Here is a 22066-nt window from a genome sequence, read left to right as displayed (position 1 = left end):
TGCTTTATCTTTTACCTTGTATTAACATATAAGTCGTACTGGTGTCATAAAGTGGCATAGGACAGTATAACGTTATAAAAACAGTAAGCAAATATTAGGCAGTGTTTTCTATCTACCAATGTTTAGAGACCTTGTATTATCATGCTGTCTTATGACAATTCAGTTCAACCAGTAGATAGCGCTGCATTACATTGCAACTAGTAAAATGCTGACCATAGATCACAGCACCATAAAGCGCCATACAGCGCGGGCAGTTCCAAGGTGCCACAGTTGAAGGGCAACCTAGCACAAAATTGTATATATTGATATGACACGTATGCTAGATGAATTGAATGGGCTGATTTTTTTCTTTCACTGCTGAGTACTGTGCCACTTATATCTCATGCCCCAGTTCCTAGGAAAGATTCTGAATATTGGGTTCATTCCATTAAATATTAACTACCACTCTGTGGGGCAATAGGTACACACTATAAATAATGGTTGTAACCAATGTATGTGATGTAATTTTAGCACAACAGAAATGAGGGTGAAATTTTATACCTGGCAATCTGTAGATCAGAGCTGTCGTTTCACTGTGTTCTCTGGTTACATCTCACCTCTAATGTGCCAAGCTGTGAAATACGATAGCTCTTGTACACCCAAAATTTAGAACAAATGCGGTAAGGCTTACCAGACATTTAATTCAATAACTTTTGCAAAACCTCCTGGCAACAGCTGGGAATCCCTTTAATCAATACACTTAGCTGCAGTGCAGTATGAGCTTATCACAGCAGGCAGCCATTCTGGTGACTGTAGGATCTCTTTTAGTCAAAGAGAAGCATATCAGCTGGCATCGTGCCATAATACATTGCTATGTGTTGCAATGATGTTTTTGTGTGTGAGGAGGGGGGTTGCTATTCTAAATGAGCCTTAAAGGCTAGACCCCATTGGTTATTTCACTACAATAATGAACTTTGATCACTAAGATTAACTTGCATTCTCGTCATACATCTGGGGGACACTTAATTACACATGGGGATAGAGTGGTGTTGAGGCATCAGCCGTTAATGAGTGAAATTTTTAGCGGTATAATAGCTCCTCCCCTCTAACCCCCCCAGTTTTTCATTAAGTGCTGATGGAGTCGGTCAGCATGGTGTTGGCTTAAAAAATTGTTTAGACCTAAAAAGGCCAAGAAAAAATTCAGTGTGTTTTCCTACGTCCGTATAATTGAGTGAAATTTATTGCAGAATCATGAATAAACAAAATTCCAGGTTTCAGTTTCTGTATCCCATCCCGGCTAAGGATATTGGGCTTATAGAACCACATCAGAAGGTGGATGTTCCTATATCTAGATTATCTAAGATCACTGCTCTCCCTATACTGGATGGTGCTTCTCTTAGACATCAGGGGGATCGTAACTGTGAGAGTAAACTCAAATCTATACAGCAGCAGGTGCGGCCCTCAGGCCTTCTCTGGCTTCTGCTTGTGTGGCAAAGGCTATTGAGAAGTGGATTGAGATCTTGGTGGATCCAATCTGATTCATCTGGGTCTCAGTTACTATCTATGGCTATTTCAGAGAGGCTGCTTTAGATACCGTAGTTATGCAGTCAAATATATCAGGACTCGCAGTGGTGGCAAGGCGAGTAATGTGGTTAAAAACATGGGAGGCAGATCCAGAAACTAAGAGATTTCTGGAGCATTTGCCTATTGATGACATTTTTTATTATAGATAAAATAATTTCGGAAGCCACGGGTGGAAAAGTTCCTTTTTACCAGTGAAACGATCATTTAAGACCAAGGATAGATTTTTTCGCCCATCATTCAAACAACAGAATAATCAGTCCTTTTAGAGGGAAGAGACAGTTTTCCTCAACCAGATGTTTCATCAAACTGGCTCTGTTAAAAAGGAACAAGCTAAAAAGACTCCAATGGGTATATTTACTAAAGTGAGAGTTTTTAGAAGTGGAGATGTTGCCCATAGCAACCAATCTGATTCTACTTGTCATTTATCTAGTGCAGTGATTCCCAACCTCTGTCCTCAAGGCACACTAACAGTCCTGGTTTTAGTGATATCCATGCTAAAGCACAGATGGTTTAATCAAAATAACTGAGGTACTAATTAAGTTGCCTGTGCTCAAGTATGGCTATCCTTAAAACCTGGACTGTTAGTGTGCCTTGAGGACCGTGGTTGGGAACCCCTGATCTAGTACCTTCTAGAAGATAATAGCTAGAATCTGGTTGCTATGGACAACATCTCCAATTCTAAAAACCTGCACTTTACTAAATATACTTCTCAGAGTTCAAAATAAGTCTGTTTGATGGGGAAGGCATACACCCGGAGATCCCTTGAGTAGGTGCCCGGTTAATGTCATTCAGAGACCGGTGGAGAAAATCTTCCACAGACAAGTATGTTAAAAACATTGTACAAAGAGGGTATGTCATCAACATTTTAGGGGTTACTCCAGAAAGGTTTTTCACATAAGGATGGCCAGTAGACAGACAGATGTATTAACCTAGATCAGGCCATAAAGGGTCTTCTGGATTTGGGAGTAATTGTCCCTGTACTCAGTTGTCAAAGAAAGAGGGGATTTTATTCCAATCTTTTTCTGGCTCAGAAACCAGACTGGAGTCGCAGACCAATCCTAAATTTGAAAAGTTTTAAGTTAAAGATAGACAAATTCAGGATGGAGTCTATAAGGTCAGTCATAAATGGGATGGAGACAGATGAGGTATTGGCATGCATAGATATCAAGGATGCCCATCTCCATATACCCATTTGGGAGGGCCATCAAAAGATTTTAAAATTTCCCATCAGGGAAGATAATTTCCATACTTAGCCGATCTGCTCTTCAAAGCATAGTCAGAAGAGCTACTTCAGAAAGCTCTCGGTAGGGTACTGGAAGTACTATAATTCCATGGCTGAATTATCAATTGGAGAAAATCCAAGTTGATGCCTAGTCACCAGATAGAATTTTTGGGTCTAAGATTTGACACAGAATGGGCCAGTGTGTTCCTGACAGAGGAAAAGATCAGGTACATACAGAGGCTAGTCAAAAGGATTTTAGGACTCTGGAGTCCGTCAGTTCTAGTTTGTATGAAACTGCTAGGTATGATGGTGTTTTCGTTCAAGACTATTCTGTATGCAAGGATTCATTCAAGGATGTTCCAGTCAAATATATTAAAAGATTGGTCAGGTTCCAGCCAACAGTTGGCAAATCCATTCATTACTCTCAACAGAGACAATAGTCTCTCAGATGGTGAACTCAGGTGGAAAACATAAACAAGGGCAAAAGTCCTCTTTCTCTGGACTGGATAGTGTTTATCACGGATGCCAGTCTCAGAGGTTGGGGAGCAATAATGGTAAATTACCATTTTCAGGGACTATGGTCCCAGAGGGAATGGAAGCTTCCTATCAATGTGTTGGAATCAAGAGTGGTTCTAAATGCATTGAGGGAGGCAGATGAGTTACTGCTGAGAAAACCAATAATGATTCAGTTGATAATGCTACAGCAGTGGCAGACTTGAATCACCAAGGTGGGACAAGAAGTTCCTTAGCCATGAGGGAAATTTTTCAGATCCTGTCTTGGGCAGAAATCAAAGTTCCAGCCATACCAGCAGTTTTCATTCCGGGAATTGATAACTCCCTAAGTCATCATACAATTCTGCCTGGAGAATGGTCCCTACACCCAGAAGTATTTTGGGGTGTGGTGGAGATATGGGGGCATCCAGAGATCGATTTGATGGCATCCAGGCTCCTAAAAAAAAAAAAAGACTGACGAATTTTGTGGCAGAATCAGGGATCCGTTAATATTTCAGATAGATGCTTATGGTAATACCTTGGAGGATTCAACTGGCGTACATATTTCCACCAATTTTTATGCTTCCAGCAGTATTAAGAAAAATAAGAAATTAAGTCCAGTGATTCTGGTAGCACCAAACTGGTCAAAGAGTGTGGTACGCAGACATAGTAATGATGGCTATAGGGCCAGGGACAGACTCCCACTTTATCAGGAGCAACTCTCGCGTAGACTGATTATATATCAGGTCATTCAGAAATTACATTTGACGGTATGAGGGTTTTCAGATTCCGTTATTCAGACTATGATTAGGACCAGGAAAAGGGTTTTGGCAGAAAATGATCATAGGGTCTAGAAAAAATAGATTGGTGCCTAAAGGAGAAGGTTTCTCGTTCTTCATTCTCCTTACCTAAATGCCTTTAATTTTTAAAGGATGGTTTTTCCTTAGGTCTCAGATTAGGATCGCTAAACGTGCAGTTTACTTTCAGAAGCTGTAATTCCGGAGGTTAAAAACATTTTACAGGGGTTTTTACATATACAACCACCATACAGACATTCCAAAGAACCTTGGGATTTAACCCTGATTTTGACAGCAATTCAGGCTCTCCCATTTGAACCGGTGGAGGAAGTAGATCTTAAATGGATAACCTGGAAATAGTTTTTTCTCCTAGCCTTTAGGAGAGTGGCAGAATTGGGAGTTTTCCATAAAGATAGGGCAGTTTTTTTGTACTCATTGCTCATTTTTACCTACAGATGTGTCCACATACATCTAGCCTTCTTGCGCGTTGAACAGCCCTTCTAGTCGCGCTCGGTAGCGCGGAACATCTTTTCATGCGACTTTTTACCTTCATATGCGTGTTATTTGCACAGCGGTGCAAATAGGGCGCACAAGCAGCTTCCACTGATTAAACTGATATGCGGCATGCCAATGTTCTGTGCGCGACTGCGGGTATAGCTGCATGCGAAATGCTACGTTACAGTGTCACAGCCGCTGATACTGTGACGTAGCATTTTGCATTCAGATACAACCGCAGTTGCACAGAACATAGGCATGCCGCATATCATTTTAATCAGCAGAAACTGCTTGTGTGTTCCATTCGCTGTGTGAATAAGATGCATTTGAAGGTAAAAAGTCGCACGAAAAGACACTTGGAGCTTCTGAATCACACGGCACTCAGGCGTTTCGTGTAGCGCATGGAGTTTAGATGTATGTGGACACCTCTGTAAGGTAGTGTCTGACTTCCATGTAAACCAGCAGATAGTGGTGATTCCTTCTTTTTGCAAAGCAGACAAGATTATTAGCAAGGAAAGGTTATCAATGCTAGATGTAGTCAGAGTATTAAGTATATTTGGACAGGACTGTATCTATCAGAAAGACAAGTAGTCTTATTCTTTATGACCACTAAGTAGATAGGCTGGCCAGCTTTGAAGCAGGTTATAGCTAGATGGATTAGGGCATAGGTTCTTAAATTCGGTCCTAAGGACCCCCAACAGTTCATGTTTTCCAGAACTCCTCACACAATCACAAGTGAAATTATTAGCTCTACCTGTGGATCTTTTAAAATGTGTCAGTGAGTAATGAATACACCTGTGCACCTGCTGGGTGACCTGGAAAACGTGACCTGTGTGGGGTCCTGAGGACCGAGTTTGAGAACCACTGGATTCGGGAAAGGATTAAGCAGTTTTATAATCCGGTTCCAGATAGGCACCTGGCTCATTCCACCCGCTCAGTTGGGTCTTCATGGGCAGCAAGGAATGGTCAAGAACAGTTAAATAAGGCAGCCACATGGTCCTCAGTCCATACATTCACCACATTTTACAGTTTTTATGATTTTGTGTCCAGTGAGTCTGAATTTGGACGAAAAGTTTTAATTTCAGATAAATCTGGACGCACCCTCCCATAGGGGACAGCTTGTGTACATCCCTATGTGTCTATAAATATATAAAGTGTCCCCCAGATGTAGGAAGAGAAAACAATATTTATGGTACTTACCAGTTAAATCTCCATCTCTGACTCCATCTGGGGGACACTTCGATCCCTCCCTCATTTGTTTGAATGTAGGAGTAAGATGGGTAATAGCTATTCTTCAACTTATCCTTCAGTTTCTTAATTTTGAAGAAATTAAGATGGAATGTGTAATGTTTTAGTTTCCGTCTTTAGTTACTATGGGACCTGTGTTAAGCATGTTGTAGCCCCTAAAATATAGCTTTTATACCGCTAATAATGTAGCTTACTAAGTGCTCATGCCTCAGCAACCACTCTAAACCCATTTGACCGTACATAGTGAACCCTGGACAGCTTAAGGGCACAAGACGATAGGATAGGTTGAATATTTGATCTCTCCACCGTTCGCTCTGAATGCTGATTGCACGTTCTTCGTTGAGTTCCGTAAACTTAGTTTTCAAGTGTGCTCATTAAAGAGGAGAGAGAGAGTTGCCAAAGCAACCAATCGGCTTGTGACTGTCACTTTTCCTGGCACAGTCTTTGAATTTTACAGTTAAAAGCTGATCGGTTGCTTTGGGGAACTGCTTCACTTGATCTCTCTCCAAGGCTTGACATGTCCGACTCCCGCCCTAAACGTTAAATGTAGCTCAGATGTAACATGCCACTGCTTTATGAGAAGCGACTATGTACAAAGCTCTTACATGGAATGTCTAACATTTTAGTTTCCTTCCTTAGTTACTATGGGACCTGTGTTAAGCATGTTGTAGGCATTAATATAATAGGCTGATTATGAAAAACTGATTTATGTAAAATATCACTTACTTATAGATACTGGATCTTGGCCAAATCTTGGACCTGGCGGCCTAGTGCCATATCATCTTCTCTGAACCCATCCCTGTAGATGGTGCTAATACACTTGCCTTCAGCTTCTACTGTGCTGACTTCTATTTCCATTATGTACAAACCCTAAAATGGATCTGCTCTAATTTACTCCCTTACTTAAATAGAGATCTGTATGTAAAATCTTAATGTACACAATATTCATTTTTGACTAAAGCTTCTTCCACAAGTTACATCTTGAATAGTGTGAAGCAAACATTCTGTATTGTCATGTTAAATGTTCAAAAAGGGGGCACTGTTCTTTTATGGTTTATACTGTTCTTTTATGGTTTATGATAGGCGAAGTAACATGGAATGTAAACTACCTGTGCAAAATGTTATTCCAATGTTTTTACTTAAAATAAAAAAAGAACTGATCAATGAAAGGCACTTGTTATGAGTTGGGTACGGGAAGCTGGCGCCGACAGGGTTAGGATACCGACACCTGTCAGGGTATGTAGTCAGGAAGCTGCCGGTCGAAATGTTGACTGCCGGCTTCCCGACTGTCATATCCCGACAAGGGACTAATGATGGGCGTCGAAATCCCGACGCCTATCATCCCGAACGAAGGTAAGCCGGGAGGTGGGTGCGGACAGCCGCTGGGGGGGGAGGGTTAGGGGCTCCTGGGGGTGACTTAAGGTTAGGCACCCCCCGGGAGGGTTAGGGTCAGGCACCCCCCCGGGAAGGTTAGGTGTAGGGTGTGGGAAGGGGGGTGGTTAGGTTTAGGCACTTACGGGGGGGAGGTTAGGGTTAGGCACCCCTAATGGAGGGTGAGGGTTAGGGGGGGGGAAAGTACTAATACTGTCGGGATCTTCTAGTGCCGGTCTTCTGGCGTCAGGATTTGAACCACTGGACTTAGGTCCGGCAGTAACTCATTCCGATTCTGTCTGTAAGTATCCTAACCCTACCCTTAGCCCTCCCTACCCGCACCTTAAGCCTAACCTCCCCCTCCCTGGTGCCTAATCCTTCCCCAAGTACCGTAACCCCACTACGTACCGTCGGGATGCCGACGCTGAGATTCTGACTGATGTTGGGATTCCTGGGCCCATCATTCTGAGTGCCAGATTTAAACTACATCTCAGTTACACAAAACACACATACTAGGCTTGGTTCAGAGCTTGAGGCAGACACAGCCTCATCTTTTAACGGTTGTCTGTATGCGACTTTATGCAAATGCCGCTTCCCTGGTGTACATCCATGTGTATGCAAGGACTGAGATGCCCACTGTCAGGGTCCGTACACGCTGCAATACAGCCTGGTACATCTTTAGATGCCACCATTGGCTATCAATTCACTAACAAACGGTGAGATCATCATAGTGCAAATACTGTTCCACAGCAGTGACTCTAGTTTGTTGTCAAATTCAATACAGCATGTTTGTGAAGATTGACTCAATAGACACAAAAGGCTTTTACCCGTGTCCAGCAACCCTCAATTTGATATTTGAGCTTTCCACAGTTAACTCTATACAGAGCATTTTTGTTTCATATGGTGGAAATAATGTGTGCACCCCCAAAAATTTTAAAAAGTTGGCTCCCATGGTGTACATGACTGGGGACTTGGACATTGAAGTTGTGATGATTTTACTATAATTTTTTTTTTTTATTTTTTTTTTATTTAGATGTCCCAGACATGTTTTCCAAATTTAAGTTTCTATTTTTAGAGGGGAAAAATAAAAATAAACAGGCAATGTGTACAGCTACAGGAAGTGTTTCTAAAATTAGGCAACATCCTAAATAAGTTAATGAAATTCCAAGCTATAAAAAAAACCCAAAAAACAATGTTTAAGCTGCTGGGAGTCTAGTGAAATAAAGCAAATAAATTACAAATTATTAAAGTTGGGAAATTACTTTTCTTTTTTTGTCACGCTTCACAGTCTCCAATGTGAACTGAGAGGTAATGGAGATTTATGGTACTGCGGTGTGAAAATCAAGAGCTCTGTAAAATGAGGAGGGCAAACACCTCTTTCATCTTTCTTTCCAAAGAAACGCTAAGACTCACACACTTGTGATTTACAGGACATTGTTTTACATTTCACAACCAGGTGTTTTTATTTAACCATATTTATTGTAGATATCTATGCATACAGATACCTAATTATAATCAAGCAGTTGTTTCATTTTCAACGAATCAATTACAGAATTTTTATGTATGGTTTAAACCAAAAAGTTATTTAAAAACACATTGCAACATTAATTTTTAATGAATGTATTTTTTTATTTATTTTTTTTACAAAATTTGGGAAGCTGAAGCATGACTTCCATGAACCATTATGGCAGTTGCAAAATACTGAAATTTGAAGTCATTTGCCAAAACATTTAATTGACATGTACTCACAATGTCGACCGTTATGATGTCGACATTGTAAAAAAAATTCAACGTTGAACATATTGGCACCTGCAGAATGATGACATTCTGCATGGATCATCAACGGAGGGTTAGGGTTAGACTGCGGGAGGGGAGTTTAGGGTTAGGCACTAGGGGGAGGCTTTGGGGTTAGAATTAGCGATACTCACTGCCAGAAGAGCAGCTGAATCTACTGGAAGTCATCATCACCTTACCAGACCCGCTGTACCAGGTACCAGGTAAGCCACCACGAGACCACCAGGGACGTTTTGTCAAGATTTCATCAGTGTGAATTTTTCAGCTGTGGGCCGGATTCAATTAGATGTGTTAATTTACCGCGCCCCGGGAAAAGAGTGGTAGCCTCGAGTTATTCAATTTCAGCACCTTTTCTCACATGGTAAATGACCAGTTTTAGCCTATAGGATCCGGGATAAGTTCCCAGAGCTAAAGATTAACACATTTGCGGCACCCACAATCAGGGTATTTAACACGGATTTCTGTTCGGGGCCTCCTAAGGCTCAAACTGAAATCCGTGCTAACTGTAGATCGCGGTTAACCGAATCCGGCTCTATGAGTGTAGTATTGTGTAAATCAGTTGTGTAAATCATCATGTACAGAGTGAGCCCTCGTTTGACAAGTGCTTGGTACTTACACTATCTGCACATGGTGAACCTTATCAATGGACTAGATGCAGAGCGCTAAATGCCATGGGGGCAGACTTATTAATTATCATCTGTGTTAGAAATAAAGTTTGTCACTAACATTTGTAGCTTCCACAATGAGTGTGGTATATGCGTGTGGATAGAACAAGAGGTGGGGCTAAAACCAGAGGGCAGGTGGAACGTGACCGTTAGTAACGGTGCTCTCATGTGTCATACATATTTTATAACTTTTTGACACTGTTGGCACCACTGAGTATGAGGCCGTGTTTATAAACGCTGACCTGAACTACAGCGGGGCACACCTACTTCATCATTTATTTTTTTTAAACATCGTTTTGTATGAAGGGTTTAATTTAGTTTTTTAGTACATATATATATATATATTTTTCTAATTAAAGAATTTGTTGTTTAAAAATATTATTTCATTGCTTATACACCTGGTTGCCTTTCCCCTGCTCCCATAAATGTCCTTTCTGAGCTGCATCATCCGCTTGGCAAACACAGCTCTGCAAATAGAATTAAACCTTATGAAAAGAGTGCAGCCGGTACACACATTCAGAGCGTACACCAGACAGACATGGAAGTAGTAACGTCCTGTTAGTTTCCATCCTTGTTCCATCCAGCGCTCAGTGATTTCCAGGATGCAAAATGCTGCATTTTATACAGGCACCAAGAGCCTGCGACGGACACTAATGCCGCTTCTGCGAATTTGTACGCGACAGCCGTACGAAAATATGCAAATGATGCAGCCGCGGGAATAGGCAAATCAAACTGATTATCAGACTTCTGAGTAGCCATATGGTCTTGCAGAACGGCTGTTGGGGATCGCAGTAGAAGGCAGAGACTCGCCCCGAAAAGCGGTTGCGATGCGCCTGCGTTTTAGCCGCCACCCCGCCCACAAACTGTCCCTGTCTGTCAATTTGCGAATAAATATTTACATTGATAAACTTGACGCAGAACACCGATAATCGCTCAACTGCATAAAACTCCGTCATTGCGTCTCTGAATCGGGCCCTAAATTCGCCAAGAGGTTTCCCTCGCCTCTGCAGCTGATGGCCCCCAGATACGTTGCGGGAGACGGTTATTCCTACTCATGAGATATTGCGCTTGACAGAAGCCTGAGCTCTAAACGACTGAAGGATTTCCTCACAGCAGCTGAGAGTTTTCCCAGGACGGATCAGCTTTCCGATTGCGAGATTTATAGTTTTCATTAATGAAAACAAATGGTGAATATGTTACAGATGTGCAGTGGCCTTGCCGGTTCTCCTATTGCTAATGCCATGAACAATTGCTGGATGATGAGCAGATGCAGCTGACCCCTTATTTTCCTGTTCAGCGTACGCAGTACTGCGATAGGCGCCCTCATTACACCCTCTCATTTGTATTCTGCAGACACCTGTGCTGACGGAGTGATCTTGGCCTAGGTCCATAGAAATCCTATAACGGAGCCTCCCAAATTTAATTAATCTTCCTAAATCTACTGTTTACCCTGCATAACTGTGGAATTTTGTAAGGTCACAGAGTTAACCCCCTACTGGCCAGGGCCGGCTGTACCCTCCACGTCACTTGTTCTGTCTTTCTCTGTGGTTTGTGTTTTTCCCGATACGTTATACCGGCTGCCGCAAGCTGCTGTGTTTTGTGACGCTGATCAGCGAAGAAGATTAACATTCAAATCCGATACCCTCTTTTTTTTTTTTTCCTCCCCTTGTTCATAATTATGTAGATACAAGAGGTTGGGTCACCAAAGGCTCCATCCACCCTGTCCTGTTCAGCGGGAGACACGAAGTCAACCTCCGCCACCGAGATTAATTAATTAGAAGCGACATGTTTGAAGAATGGGCTCCCGGGATTGTAGAAGGCAGTTAATAAATTACTAACACGCTGTCAGAAAACGACACAATCGGGTAATGTCGCCCCCTTCCTCAAGGAGAGAGAGGAAAACTGATTTTATATATATTGAATCTCAATTTATAGACTTTGAAGTCAGATATCATCTGTGTAATGCATTTATTGAATGAATTGGGTGCTGTGCTGTGTTTATTATCCTCTGTCTTAAATACCCAATATTTATAAGTGTCCAAATGAATATATGTACAGAAGTATTTAGAGACATCATCCAGATGTAGCTCCTGGAACTAGGTGCAGCCTAGACGACGGCAAAGGTATACCACAGTAATAGATGTTTCCATAGAGGTGTGGTATGGAATGCCGACATGGTCTGAATTTCGGTATGTCAAAATGGATAGAATGTCGGTGTTATGAATGTAGACAGTCGGCATGTTGACATAGTGTTTTTGCATATTTATTGCATAACCCAAATTTCTAACCGCAGCCTAACCCTATGCCTAAAATTAACTGTCGACATTATACCCATCAACTTTTTAATGTCAACATTATTGCTATGGACAACATCTCCACATCTAAAAAAAACCCCACACTTAAGTAAATATACCGCTTAATGTCAGTAATACCCCTTTCAGACTTATGCCAAATATCCGGGTTTTCGCGCGTGAATGTGCATCAACCCGGGTCTGCCGTAAGTTTGAAAGGTGCAACCTGGGTTGACAGTCCCGGGTCCGCTTCCCTGCTAGCTAGCAGGGTTTTTCCCCGGACTTGCAACCCTGGTAGACGGCCCGAGTCTAGTGTGAAAGGTGATACCTGGGTCTTTTAGACCTGGGTCGTACCTTAAATAAACTGACTGGCCGGGGAGAGTGGCGCTTGGACATGAGATCATCTCCAAGCTCGCACTGAATACCGAAAGACCCAGGTCCAGTGTAAAGGGTGATGACCCGGGAATAACCTGGGTCGTCCCCCTTGTGTGAAAGGAGTAGCCTGGCTTCAAGAAGTGCACTGTGTCCCAGGTTACGACCCGGGTTGAAGCCAGGAATTTATGTCTGAAAAGGGTATGACGGTATAGCAATGCATTTAATCAAGAGAAGACACCTATCTGTAATAACATACTAGCAGGTGTTTATTGCAAGATAAACAAGTGTCACACGCTATAATACAAAACTAGCAGGAAGCAACTTCGGGCCGTAGGTGAAGGCTCTGAAGGCAGCAAAACTAGATACATGGCTGAAAAACATGTATCTAGTACAGTGGTTCTCAAACTCGGTCCTCAGGACCCCATACAAGTCACGTTTTCCAGCTCACCCAGTAGGTGCACAGGTGTAGGCATTACTCACTGACGCATTTTAAAAGAGCCACAGGTAATTATTTCACTTGTATTTCTGTGAGGAGACCTGGAAAACATGCACTGTTTGGGGTCCTGAGGACCGAGTTTGAGAACCTGTGATCTAGTAAATGTTGTATCATTATATCAACACCAGAATGTCAACATGGTCTGAATGTCGACATGAACAAAATATGACGACCTACCCTGTGTTGACATGGTCATTATATTGACATTGTGAATGTCAACTCAATGTCGATATTACAAGTTTGGGGTTAGGGCTATTACAGTAGAAAATAGTTATGTCGACGTTATGAATATGTAAACATTGTGCACGTCCAGGATTCTGGCTGTCTGCATTTTGGGCCTGATGCAGAGATGTGCGCTAATGCGACCGCAACTCCGTCTCCGTACGCAACGCAATTGCAAAAACATGCTAATGTTAGAAAAGATCACCCAAGCATAAAGACGCCCACTACTGCCTTCTCATCTGCGTCTAACTATGCATACCTACTTAAACATCGGTACCATCGAAGTACATCGTGGCCATTTTATCCTTGCGGCAGGTCTGACCTGACGCAGGCCAGGGAGCTCTTCTGCCACGCAGAGCTGCATATGCAATTGTCGTGGCTAATTTATGCACGCCCACGTAATGGCGTTCAAATGGCCAGGCACGCCTGCGTTTCGCTAACCATCCCGTCTCCACCCCCAAACAGTCACTTCCTGTCATTCATTCTGCAACGGGCCTCCGTGGTTTGCGTGAAGGCACAGCGGATGCACTACTGCTGCCTTCGTGCACGCGCATCGCGATGCATGCGCAATGGCAAATGATCGCTCCATCTGCGTGCAAATTGCAGTTGCGTTTATCTCTGAATCAGGCCCTTTGTACCACACTTATATGAAGACCTGTAACTAGTAGCTTAGAGTCATCTGGAGGTAAAGAACGATACATATAGTACTCCAATTAAAATACAAACAAATAAAGTATAATTTACAGCTCACATCCGCTGTACATAGCTCTCCTGCGCTACGGGACTATCAGACACAATGCGACAATGGTTTTCTTAGTCTGCAATCAATTTTTACATGTTTTAAAAACCTGTCGTTTTATTGTGTTAACAATTTAAGTGTGAAAATGAGACAAAATCTTTATTGTGTTCTGCTAAGCTGCACATCTATCTCTCCCTGGCACTTTCTCAGTATCCTTGTCAAAATCTCTTGTAATCGGGCCAAGACTAATTAATGCTGCCTCTCTGCATATTCAGTAGAGAAATTCTCCTTGTCCTCGTTAGTAAAACGATAAAAGTATTTGCAAACAATGGAAGTGAATGATGGAGAACGATACTCGTCCACTTACTGAAGGTAGCGCGTGGAAAACTCACCACACATAAAATCTAATGAACGTCGGGCGCATTTTAAATGAACAAATATGTAATCTAGGCTGCAGTGGCTGAGGACAGCATGATTTATGGGGCAACAGAAATTAGTCTTAGGTTAATAAGGTTCTACTTAGCTGGCAGGCTACCAAAGGTTACTCCAAAGTTCCAGTGCTCTTATCCTCCCTCATCCTACCCACTACCTGACTCAAACAGGCAGTACTGTTGTCAGAGACCCTCCCACATGAACTCCACATTCATATAGAGATGGTCATTGATGGGTCAACCAACCATGGTGCCATCAGTGGTTTACAATGATGGCAGGAAACCATTGACAGGTTTACACCATCGATGGTGATCACTGCAGGGCTCTAATTGAGTGGGGAGCAGGTCAAGCAGGTAAAGAGTACTGGAGGGGGGCAGGGACATTGCCACACTCCCTGTCATCGATGGCAGAAAACCAATCGGACCTCCACCGTCTATGGTTTATTATCTAGAAGATTATACCAGGACCAAGAAGAAGAGTCAGGCAGCTCTACAGGCTTTTCTAGGCACCAGCAAACCTAATACAGGTGCCATGGGGCAGCAACGGTGCCGCCATACATGCCTACTCTCCCAATTTGGCCAGAAGCCTCCCGAAAATCGGGTGCCGCTCCTGGCCCCCCTGGAAAAGTAGGCAACCCTCCCGGCCCCTCCAGTCCCCCCCGCAATGCAGCCACAAAGAGCCGCAGCGGGGGGTTGATGAGGCGATTCGCGCTGAGTCTCGTCATCATGACCCCGCCCCCTGCTTCACAATGCGGGGCCAAAATGCGTGGCCATGTCCACAACTCCGCCCCCAAATGCCGTGTCATGTGCCCGGCTGCGCCATTCACTGCCGGCCCCGCCCCACTGCTAAGCCGACATGGCTGCTTCCTGGGTGCCACTTCTTAGGCCCAGTGCCCTGGGCGGCAGGAACCGCTCCCACATCCCCAGTTTCGTCACTGATTGTATCTGGTATACAAAAAGGAAGACGTGACACCCGTGGTCAATATTAAAATAAAGCCGGGACCATGGGCCTGATTCAGAGATGGAAGCAGTGCAAACAGTAGCTGCATCTTTGGACGCAGCTGCTGTGCGAAGATATGCTAACGCCGCAGGAAGCGTCTTGTGTCAATAGATGCCTCCTGCATTCTTGTGTGATCCGCTGCTGGGTCCGAAGATGCAGCAGCGGATCATTCTGCCTAAACATCGGCCACCTGAGTAACCCCCAGAAGACGCAGACACTGACCTGAGCCTTCCAACATAACAGAGGCGAATCGCAACACCGTATCAGGACAGCAGTGCCCTGTACTGCACTGCCGTCCCTCTCGCTCCCCCTCGCCATTACCGCCAGGGGTTGGGTGGAGGGTGGGGATTTCATCGGCATTGCTACGCCAGCGCCGAGCAGCAGTGTAGGAGGTCTCTTTATGCAGACCTCCTGAACCGGGCAGTTTGCGGCCAGTGACCTTGGAAGATTCCGCCCTGTGCGGAGGCACCGGCCCCACCGCCCTCCCTACGGCCCTGGCGAAACAACTCCGTTTTGGGAAATGCTTCCCGTTGCCGCCCCTTCCTGCCCCCAAACAGCCACAGCCTGTCAATCAGGCTGCAGTTTAGGGGGCTCTAGTCCGACAACGCAGGACCTGTTCTGCACAGTGCAGAAAACACTGGAGAGGTATGAAAGCCATCGGTTTGCATATTTCTGTGAATCAGGCCCAATACCAAGGACTTCTAAAGAAAAGCTTCAAATCCGACTGTCACTGGAATGTTGGACCATTTAAATTCGGATATGTCCAGTCAGTCAGATGTTCCGTCCCAATACTCTGAGGAAAAGCTCTGTACTAGGCTGGCAATCTTAATATGATATATTATTACAAAGGCACCTTGTTTCCATAGGAACATCCCATTCCAGAAAGCAAAAACAAAACTCTTTTTTTCCAACTCCAATTTACATCATCTGTGTATAATATTGCCTGCAACTCACCTAGAGCAGATGTTCCCAAACCCGGTCCTCAAGGCACCCTAACAGTCCAGGTTTTAAGGATATCCACGGTTGACCAGAGATTGTTGAATCAAATTGACTGAGGTACTAATTCAGTCACCTGGGTCCAAGCATAGTTACCCTTAAAACCTGAATGTTAGGGTACCTTGGGGACCGAGTTTAGGAAGCTCTGACCTAGGGCAGGATGCACTAACATCTCGCAGTACTTACCGCCACACACCGCATCCCTACTGATCGCATATGCACTAACATATGCGATCAGTAGCTCAAAGGACAGCTCTTCCGGTAAGGGCTGTCCTTTGTGAACCTTGCAGCCCCGTGAGCTTACGGGTTAATGACTCGGGAGTCCATCTGCGTATGCGCAGAGTGACGCGGCGGCCGCGGGGCATGCTGGGAGGGATCTGATCGGATCCCTCATACCAGTGCAATGTGGTAGAAGCCCATAGGCTTCTATAGGGTAACACCAGCAAAAGCTGGCATTACCCTTGCATAGCGGTGGGTTTCGTTCTGATTGAAATGAAATAGCACACACATGTGACCAATATGAGTGAGTACAAATGAACACACTTTATTTACAAGTAATAAACAAACAACATGCAATGTATACAGTATACTCAACTTTTGTCTATGTATTCAGATGACACCGGTAAATCATCATCCTCAGCATAAGATGTACTTCATCTTATCTTCTCTGGGGAGCCCTCGTTTCACAATGCCCAGGTTATTCAATTTACATTGGCAGCACCCTACTGCAGACTCAGGTCTACCACGAGCTAATGGGTCCTTTGTGTACCTCTGGTTTATATACCTTAGTATAGGGTGTTGGCTTGCTGGATATTAAGCCCATATCAGTTACATACAGTGCTAGGTATCAAGCACTCATTGGTCCAGCGTAGCATTGACCAAACTTATCTCTCTTGCACATGCTCCGTAAGCATATACTCAAAGAGATACAGTAATGACGTATCCTAGTATGTATGGAGATGAACTCTATTTCAAGGCTCCTTTGTATGTAGAGTCTGGACATCACTGCTAATTACCCATAATGCTTAGCATCTCTACACATCTTACATTGGAATGTAGCTAACTGATAAGAACATAGAAGCTATGAATGGCTCATTATACTTCTACTAAAAGCAGTGGCAGGTAGGAGCTAGGCCTCAATTTATGTCTTCTTTGACCTCAAAAGGTTATATCCAACCATTCTGTCCATAGACTGCAACTGTAATAAGACAATCTCATTTCAAACCTCAAGAGGCCTTGCAAGGGGTATATGTGTTTGTTACTTATATGCCTATGTAGAAATTAACTATTTAATCCACTGATTACAACCCTCCACATCGGAACCCCGGTGGGCACGCATTAGTGCATATTGAAAATGCGGTAAAACCCCAGAAACAGGGTTTTTATCGCATTTTGTATTTAGTGCATCCCGCCCCTAGAGTGCTGTTCTTGGTAAGGTGCAACTAAACCCTAAAATGAAAAATATTCTTTAAAATTCTGTGTTGAGTATAATCTGTGGAGATTATGGGGCTTATTCATCAACATGAAGTATTGAACTCACTGCGAGGTATACTTAAGTATCCAACTTGCAGCGGGGGAAACGTGATACCGGAGCAATTCATCATTGCTCCGGTGCAGGGAAACTTCTGTAGCTGTGTTACTTACCTCCTCCCCGTCGTCCCGGCTATGAATGCATGACCGGAGGTCACGCATGCGCACAGCCACCGGGGAGGTAGTGAGGAAGCAGCGGAGGGATCTGCTCGGATCTCTCTTCGTATCCCCGGAACTCCTTCCCGTAGGAAGGAGCAGGGATCTGAGAACAAGCACCGTCTGAAGATGACGCTTGTTCTCAGCAGCAAACTCCAAAAATTTTCAGTTTTCGGAGTCTGCTGAATATCAAGGGGTCCATTTGGGACCCCTGATGATGAATAACCCGGTAACTTAAATATGCAGAAACTAGTGTTTCTGGCATGGTTACCGGGCCATTTATCGGTTAATGAATAGTCCCCTATATATGAAATGATTGATATTACTTACAAATATCAGTCTTTGCTGTCTGGAATGTTTATTCCCCAATCACTATTTATCAGTCCCTATATCCCACTCCCCTTTTATTACTCTGACATATAAATGAATGTAATGACCTATGATTTGCAGTGGCGTAACTAGGGTATTTGGAGCCCAGGGCAAATTTAAAATTGAAGCCCCCCCCCCTATGTGCATCCCCCTTATGCAGCCCCTCATTCAGTGCCCCCAGTAGTGTTCTCCCTTATGCAGTGCCCCATGTACTGGTCTCCCCTATGAAGTTTTCCCAGTAGTAGTCCCCCTTACATAGTGCCCCCAGTAACAGTACCCCCAGTAGTGGTACGCCCTTATGCAATGCCCTTTATATAGTGCCCCCAGAAGTAGTCCTCCCTATGCAGTGCCCCCAGTAGTGGTACCCCCTATGCAGTGCCCTTTACATAGTGCCCCCAGCAGTAGTCCTCCCCCCATGCAGTGCCCCCAGTAGTGGTCCCCCCTAACCAGTGCCCCTTATACAGTGCCCCCTGTAGTGGTCCTCCGTATTTAGTGCCCCCAGTAGTGGTCCCCTAGTAGCAAGCCCCTTATATAGTGTCCCCAGTAGTAGTTTCCCCTGTGCCCCTAGTAGTAAGCCCCTTATATAGTGCCCCCAGTAGTATCCCCCCCCCGTAGTGCAAGCACACAAGTTAAAAAAAAATAAAGTACACTTACTTGAATCCACGATCTGTCTCCGCAGAGGGGATTTCTTCTCAAAGTGAGTGACATGTAATCAGCGTCTGGGGAGGTAATGCGGGGGTGTTAGAAATATGCAGGCGTCAGGACCATTTTTTGGGCGTGTCCTAGTGAGGGCCAGCATATTATGAGGAGTGCTGCTCGGCCTGAGACAGTGTAGGCTTACTCAGAAGTTCCATGAGCGGCAGATGCCTGACACTGGATGTCACAAGTCAGTTGCGTACGGAATCACAGTCGCATTGGGTTTTGCGTCCATTCTTGACTCGAGCCCTTAATCTTTCTGTCTCTTCCCATCTTCCTCACTTTCTCTCGCCCTCTCCAGGGTGCACACAGGCCGGGGGGGGGGGTTCTGGGTACACTCCCTGAAGGACTAAATTTGTTTTTGCACACAATCATAGCCCGATGTGGTCCACGTAGAAGGGGGGGGAGCCAATTTGATGCCATTCTATGATAATTGCATCATTTTGGTCCCACCCACTCCCATAGAGGCACAAATCACTCCATTATATTGAGGGGAGGAACCCAGAGATGCAAGTAGCACAGCCGCCCTTGCGCAATAAATTACCTCCTGCCGCATCTCTGGCTCCCAAGTAAGTGTGTGTGTGTATGTATGTGCATGCGTGTATGTGTTCTATGCAATATCAGGGCCATCAAGAACTCTGACGGGCCTGGGTACTGGGGGCTGGCCATATCTGGGATGTGTGACAAACAGTGCCCCCTTCCGAAAAACAAACAAACATTTAGCATGTATACATCAAATACTGCGTCTGTCCCTGCTCTCTGTCTCTCTTTCCATCGCCTCTCCTTCTCCGTTCTCTGGGATGTAGTTATAATGTTGATATTTGGTATGTTGACAGTTATGATGTCGAAATTGTTGAAATGTCAACATTGAACATGTCGGCACCTGCAGAATGCCAACATTTTGCACAGGCCACCAGTGGATGGTAAGGGTTAGGCTACAGGGGGGGGGATTTTAGGGTCATGAAGGAGGCGGGTTATGGGATAGGATTAGCGATATACTCACTGCCGGAATCTGTGCAGGATCCGCTGGAAGTCTTCATCACCTGAAGACACAGCTGGAGCCACTGGATCAGGTAAGTGACCGCTAGACCACCGGGGACATTTTGTCGATATTCTAATCATGTCAACATTTCATCAGTGTTCAATGTCAACATGCCAAACATGCCGACCTTATGACCATGACAAGTTCAACATTATGAATGTAGACAAACATACCGCACCCCTGCTCTGTTTCTCTCTCCATTACCTCTCCATTTCCTCTGCCTCCATTGCCTCTCACTCTTCTCTCTGTTTCTCTCTCCATTACCTCACCCTCTATGTGTTTTATTGGGAGCCGCAGGGTTACTAAAGTTTATCCTGTGGCTCCCACCATTGAGTACAATGGAGGAGCCGTTCATTGGCTGAGAGGCGGGACCTGACCTCTCTCAGCCAATGAACACAGAGACACGGAGCTTCAAAAGGAGGAAGCCGCGTCTGTGCGCTTCATTCGGTAAGGAATAATCATTCTGGTTAGAATAATTATTCCTTAATGCGATAGTCGGGTTTCTCGTTTTCTTATTTTAACCCATGGATGCCTACTGGACAAGGGGACCACTGGAGGTAATATAGGTGAGTATGTTCGAGTGTGTATGTATTAAACTCATACTGTGTAAGGTGTGTGCGTTTTTTTCAAAAAAAATTTACAGGTGAACTACAGGTCCCAGTGGGCCGCATGCTGGTACTTGTGGTTCTCCAAGTACCAGCATGCGGGGGAGGCTTGTTGGGACCTGCAGTTCTACTGGAAAGACAATCTTTTATTACTTCTATTTTTACACATCACTCTCACAATCAACCCACCGCCCAGGGGTGGCGGGGATAGCCCCGGGCTATCAGCCCAGGCTAGGGGTGCCCTGGAGAGAGAGACCCCTTTGTTTGAAGGGGTCTCCAACTCCCATGGGATCCCTGGCCTGGGCTGCCTAGCAGTCTGGGCTGATGCTGCGGCTGGGGGGCCCGGTGATAGGGGCTCCCCTGGCTGTGGCATCCGTTCCTTGTTAGAAAGGGTCCAGGGCTGGTTCTGTGATTTACAGGGAGACCCTATGCAAATTTTTCCCTGTAAATCCAGAACCAGCCCTGCTTCCCATAGCCCAGTGCTGGTTGTACTGAGTACAGGGACACCCTACGTAATTTTTTCCCTGTACTTAGTCAACCAGACCTGGGTTTCAGCAGTCCGGGGTTTGTTCAGATTTGAAGGGGGACCTCACGTCTTTTTATTTTTTATTTGAACTCTTTAGTCACTTTTTCCAGGCAGATACATGCAGGCATCTCACTGATGTCTGCATGTATCTGTGTGAGAACGAACTGCTTATGCTGAAAGTGAAAGCACAAAGCAGTCTGGGATTTGCAGTTCGTTTTGAAGTGTGATTTGCCGTTCGATTTGGACATGAACATGCCAAATTGAACAGCAAATCAGTGTTCAAAACCGACTCAAATCTAATTTGTTTTGCAAATCGCAAAATAAATCCAATAATAGTAAATGCAGTGAAAAAAACAGTTTTCACTGCATTCGATTTGAGAAGAGGTGAATCACTGCTCAAATCGACCTGCAAATCGACCTTTAGTAAATTTACCCCCCAGTATGCAACTAATATGGGCATAATATCCAGAAAGCCAACACCCAGACTATGGTATATAAATCAAGACCTAGACAAAGGGTTTTCGGCTCGTGTATGGACTTGAGACTGCAGTAGGGTTCCTACAATGTAAATTGAAAGACCTGGGAGTCGTGAAACGAGAGCTCCCCAGATGAAGATGAACTATGACTTATGTTGAAGATAATGAATCACCAGTGTCACCTGAATAGATAGACAAAAGTTGAGTATACTGTATACTTTGTATGTTAATTGTTTGTTTGTTACTTGTAAATAAAGTATGTTAATTTGTACTCACTCAATTGGTTATGCTGTGTAACTATTTAATTTCGATCAGAATGAAACCCACCGTTATACAAGTTATAATGACAATGTCCTGTAGTAGCGAAGAGCCAATGTCACCTAATGAATTTCTATGGCTATGTCCCACCAGGGCACCCTATTTTATGGGCTAATACAATTGGTCTCTTTATACCTCAAAAAGAAAAAAA

Source organism: Taudactylus pleione, unplaced genomic scaffold, assembly GCF_031769625.1.
Source record: "Taudactylus pleione unplaced genomic scaffold, aTauple2 ptg000934l, whole genome shotgun sequence".
Taxonomy (NCBI): domain Eukaryota; kingdom Metazoa; phylum Chordata; class Amphibia; order Anura; family Myobatrachidae; genus Taudactylus; species Taudactylus pleione.
This window is presented reverse-complemented; position numbering follows the sequence as displayed.